The 5849-nt window shown below is 48.4% G+C and overlaps 1 protein-coding gene across 1 annotated transcript in view; it reads left to right on the top strand.

The window, feature by feature from the left end:
- nmo (serine/threonine-protein kinase nemo) overlaps nt 1-5849 on the top strand; it is a 141451-nt gene that overhangs the window by 135288 nt on the left and 314 nt on the right. The gene's annotated exons all lie outside the window — the stretch shown is intronic.

Here is a 5849-nt window from a genome sequence, read left to right as displayed (position 1 = left end):
AAAACCAAAAAAAAAAAAAAAAAAAAAAAAAAATAAGAAAAAGTAGAAAAAAATTCATTCTTTCTTTTCATATGTGATCTTGAAGTGTGTAACATTGTTTCTCGTGTTGCTTACTGCCGTCAAGTTAGAGCAAGCCGATCGCCGACCCAGCGCCCTACGCCGCGTATACGTACACGTTACTACCACTACCAGTACCGAATCAGCTATCTACCACTGTCAGCTACTATCGACTACTACCGCTATCGTCTACCACTACTACTACTACCGCTACTACCACTACTACTACCACTACTACTACCAATCGTGTTACGTCTCCTCCTGAACGAACCGAACGAACAGAGAGTCAGCTCTAGCCGGCGTGACCTCGCTCGCTGAGGTACTTGAACAAACCATTTTACCAAGCATATCTTTTTTGCGTTTTCTCTTTCTTCTTCTCATATCTGTCCGTGTTTCGTTTCCCAATTATACGACCAATTCTTTCTTTCTCTCTTCTACTACTTCCTCTCGCTATCACTTATCTAGTATTTTAGTTTCACCCCCTTTCATCAACGTCTTACTACATGGCATACCGTCTTCGTTTTTACTGTCCAACTCTCTCACCTTGCTTCTTACCTCTCTCTTTCTCTCTCTCTCTCTCTCATACTTTCTGTCCCTCTCTTCTTCCCTCTTTTTTCTTTTTTTTTTTTTTTTTCTTTCGTTAAATAGAGACTTCTGTATGATTGATACTGTGTATATATAAATATACGAATATATATATACATATATATATACCGTGGATGAAGCGAAGCTAAACGAGCATAGTCGAATACCAGTTTGATATATACGTATATTATGTGTATATATATGTATGGTGGATCCTCGTGAGATACACGTTGCCGGATGCACGCCAGCGACCAGCTCGCTCGACCGACTTCCGATCCGGGTCTGACACGATTCGAGAAGCCCTCCCTGGGCTACTTGGAATCGTAAATCTCCTATAATCGAGTTTGTTCTCTCTATTGGCCTGCTCCTCGAAGGTCTGCCAATTTTAACGATCGATCGATCCGTTCGTTCCCGATTTCAAGCGCGTTCGAGCGCCCCCCGCTGTCGCGTGTTCGCGTAACGAGAACGGGGGGTGGTAATTAGCGAGGGAGTTAGCCTCGAGACGGGATCGGGGAAAATTAATAAAAGGTAGTAAAAGGGTTGTCTTTTCTCCCTCGACTAAGGGGCGCGGGGGTTCCCGGAGTTGTCTCGTGCGTGCGAGCTGGGCTTTTTCAGAGACGGTTAAACGGCCACTTAGAGTGGCCAGTTACACGCAGCGGGGTGACTCTCCCCTTTTTTTTTTTTTTTTTTTTTTTTCTTTCGTTAAATAGAGACTTCTGTATGATTGATACTGTGTATATATAAATATACGAATATATATATACATATATATATACCGTGGATGAAGCGAAGCTAAACGAGCATAGTCGAATACCAGTTTGATATATACGTATATTATGTGTATATATATGTATGGTGGATCCTCGTGAGATACACGTTGCCGGATGCACGCCAGCGACCAGCTCGCTCGACCGACTTCCGATCCGGGTCTGACACGATTCGAGAAGCCCTCCCTGGGCTACTTGGAATCGTAAATCTCCTATAATCGAGTTTGTTCTCTCTATTGGCCTGCTCCTCGAAGGTCTGCCAATTTTAACGATCGATCGATCCGTTCGTTCCCGATTTCAAGCGCGTTCGAGCGCCCCCCGCTGTCGCGTGTTCGCGTAACGAGAACGGGGGGTGGTAATTAGCGAGGGAGTTAGCCTCGAGACGGGATCGGGGAAAATTAATAAAAGGTAGTAAAAGGGTTGTCTTTTCTCCCTCGACTAAGGGGCGCGGGGGTTCCCGGAGTTGTCTCGTGCGTGCGAGCTGGGCTTTTTCAGAGACGGTTAAACGGCCACTTAGAGTGGCCAGTTACACGCAGCGGGGTGACTCTCGGCGCCCGCGACGCTTCTGAATGCCGCGATAAAGATAAAGAAGCTGCGCGGATGTCTCCCCCGGCGGGTGAATTCAGCGACCTTTCGCCGAGTTTCGTCGAGTTTCGTGGCAGAGAAACGCGCTAATTAGCGAGAGTTTCGCGTGCGAGCAATTAGCGAAAGCTTTAACGCGGGGAAAAGCTCTCGAGCGAATGGTATCCGGCGTAATCGCGGGCAGATGAACGGACGAGATTAAACGGTGGCCCGGGAACTTGGGCCGACGCGATCTTCGAGGAGTTCCGAGGGATAGCCATCGTTGTCGTCGCGTCGTTCTTATCTCGTTTGCCGCGATAACGATCGAGAGAACGGTGCAGGGTATAATGGTCCGGGATGACTGGATTGATCGCGGAGGAACGGTGTCGCGAGCCTGTTTAGCAGACTGCTCGAGTGGCTGGTCGCTGGTGCGTTTACGTTTTGATCGTGAGTCGCTGTGAAAGTGGTACTTGTAAATAACGCTGAGAGAGAACGGCTGAAAAGAGCGCTTTGTTGGACACGAGGAGTGTAAGAAGGCCTGATCAACCATGCAGCCTTCAGTTGAGAGAAACGGGCCCGAGGAGAGAAATGAAAATTCATTGAGAATCCGATGAACGGGACGAAGAGAACCGACACGGGGAACGAAACTCTCTTTCGTGGTGCACCTGGGTTACATAGACCGATCCCGTCTTCCAATCACCGCCACCCTCCAACTCGCGATCCCTAATACGATTTCCACGCTCGAGTATGTGGACGATGTATTAAAAAAAAAATAATAATGACACCTTCCCGTCATCCATGTCGAAGACACGATCCTTGCGTATCCTTACATAGTTCTTTCGATTAACGATTTTCGACTGGAAGTCCTGGCGTGATCTGGCTGTTGGCACAATGACCGTAATCTTCGAGCCGTAATCTTTTTCCAAACGCGTGCTTTTTCCGTTTACACGCGTGTTCGCCTATCGACGTGGGAACCCGCAAGAGCGGGAAAATGATTTTTCGCGATTTTTTCGTTTTCATCGGACTCTCTCCGCAGCGTTTCCCCGGACAGATTCTATTTTTCATCTTGTTTTTGCCCCCTCGTTTTTGTTTTTTGTACGCTGTGTATGTGACATATATCTATTTTTTTTTCCACCATTCTCTTTTGCCAAGGTTGTACGGTACAATGGTAAACGACGGGTACGAGGCTGAAGAGAGAATTTTTACCCGTGTGGCATCGGCGCCACCACGCAGACCGCGTGCGTGCGCGCACGTGCTCTTCGGCCAACAACCGAACGCCCGCGAAGCCATTACTGTCATTTAGCCAAGTCCGGGACGCGACATGGGTTTTTCGCCGGAAATTCTACCGATTCTACCCGTGGGTCTGCTTTGCCAAGCGACGATTCGTAATTTCGGATAAAAAGGAGCTTCGCTGAATCGTTCATCGATCTTTCGATTAACCCCCTCGGTACCCTTCCATTATTTCGATAACCGAATTACAATTCTTGCTAATTACGAATTGCCATCGAATCGCGAAAAGGTACGTCGTTCCTATATGAAAAATATTCGTTTTTCCATGGAAAATCGTGGAGTCGTGAAAAATCGGGAAAAGTCGGAAATTTTTGAGAACTCGGGGAACGGAGGTTTCCTCGACCCCCTCTCTCATCGTCGCGTGTCTACCACGGACGTCGGTCGCGTGTGTCGCGTTTTTCCGCGAACTTCTCGAGGGTCGCGAGCGGAATTGCGCGAGGAATGGTGGCGTGCGGGCTAACGACACGCGCGGCGTCGCTTTTAACGCGGTCGCGGCGCGGAGCGGAGCGGAACGCAGGAAGGAAGCGACTGCTCGCGACGGTTGCCACTTTTTCGAAGTCCAGAAATAATTTCGACGACACGGAGACGAGGCAGGCAGTCGGCCATCGGTGGCGGTGCTGGGTTGACGAAGAAGCCGAAGAGGGTGGGTGGGTGAGCGGGCGCCGGAGTGCACGAGGACCAGGGTAGAAAAGGAAAAAGTAATAAGAGCGTATCCCTTTTTTCGACCGCTTTTGTTTCCGTGCTATTTTCGCGACTGACTTTTCCCGCGAGCTTGGCAAAGCAGAGCACAAAGGCCGTGACAGAGAGAAAAATCGGAGGCGGAGAACGCGCGCGCGTCGAGAGGGAGGCACGAGCGAAAGTTGTAGGCCGGCTTAAAGGGTGGCTAAAAAACACGGTGGAGACGTGAAGGGGAGACGTTGCAAGGAACAGACGAGACAAACAGGAAAGAGAGCTAAAACGAGACACGTCGAAATGATTGAAAAATATATATACATATATATCTGTGCAAAAAGAAAAAGAACATAATCAGACTGTGTAAAGTATCGAAAGAAAAAAAAAAAAAAAAAAATATGAGAAAAGAAACGAATCGTTATGTGGAATCGTGATTAACGGCCGGCTGTCACACAAGCTGACAGCTGCATGGAAATCAGATGAAGCGTTTTTGTTCTTTTGTTCAGCTCCAGACCTGTCGCTCGCAACCCCCCCTATTTTCCGTTGTCTTCCCGGCAACGCAGAATTTGAAGAGTCGAGTCTCGCGGGCTGTCGCCGTAACGCACGCGTTAATTCGCGGACTCGCTGTGTAAATTTCGAGTTCTCCCGTGTCTCGGCGCGTGTAACCGATGCACGATCAAAGAGACCACGAGGCAATGGCCGAGGGACGAAGCGCGATCGGTAAACGATCGTGCCGATCCCGAACGTCCACGCGACTCTTCGAATCGATCGTCACGAGAACGCAGAGCGTTTCCTCGGTTGAGGAGGGTACGAAGAAACGACACGCGGTCTGTCGTGGTAGCATGGCGCCGTAATTGCTCGCTGGCGATTCGCTCGCCGGTGCTCGCACTTGTTCCGTTCATTCATCGAGTATTGCAGTACGTAAAAACGAATTAGCCGACGCATAGAACCGTAGAAGTAATGCAGTATGATACGAGGCACACGGTAGAAAGATCAAAGTATAGCCTACAACCCCGTAGTTGTTTCGTTCTAGACCATATCACCATGCGTTCTTCGAGATTCTTCCATTTTTACGAAATTCTTTATCGTTTCAGACCACGCTCGCTGCGGAATGTATTTCGTTTGCGTTGTTTCTCTCTCGTTCTTTCCTTCTTGCCATTTTTTATTTTTATTTTATTCTTTAATCGTATTACGTACGGTGTACCCCGTCACTCTGGTTCAGTTGTTACGTTTTGCCATCCTCTCACCGATTGTATTTCGACACTTTCGAGACGCACTGCTGCCACTCGTTGACGATATGCTGCCCGCCCCCCGCCCCCTTTTTAACCATATCATCCCTCTGCCCGATTGTTTAGCCGACGAAACTCGAAGTGCCGTTTGAACGAATGCTTTCGACGATTGCCCACGTGAAAAACCTTTCTGATAGCGAGGAGCACTTTGCACTTTCGTCGTGTACAGTTCTTAGTGTTCAAATCTCTGCGCGGGGGTGTCGTCGAGCCAGCGATACACACGGGGTGCTTTCATTGCCGTCCGGGCGCGCGCGGTCAGTTTCGAGTAAATATACCATATAGAGACCTGTATATCGTAATCACTCGTGTTGTTGGAAAGTTGCAGAAAAGAAAACGAATTCGTGGAGTCGTCTCGTTGATCTTGGCTCGAAGATACCCTCGACTGTGGGGCTTAGTAAAGCTGCTAATAATACGAAGAGGACGAAGAAGACTATACGTAGCGATAATATAGCGAAAAATTTTGCCGGATTTTACCAAGTCCCCAGTCCTGTGTGTTCGTTCGGAACACGGCACGGAGATCGGAGATTTGACAAAGTAGCTACACACACCTCTGTTTTCTCCCGCAAGTCACTTGAGCGAGTATACACCCCCGAGTAACGAAAAAAAAAAAAAAAAAAAAAAAAAAAAA

Source organism: Eufriesea mexicana, unplaced genomic scaffold (assembly GCF_001483705.2).
Source record: "Eufriesea mexicana isolate 0111107269 unplaced genomic scaffold, ASM148370v2 scaffold1589, whole genome shotgun sequence".
NCBI classification, from domain to species: Eukaryota; Metazoa; Arthropoda; class Insecta; order Hymenoptera; family Apidae; genus Eufriesea; species Eufriesea mexicana.
Note: the sequence above shows the minus strand (reverse complement) of the source record. Positions and strands in the feature narration are given on the sequence as shown.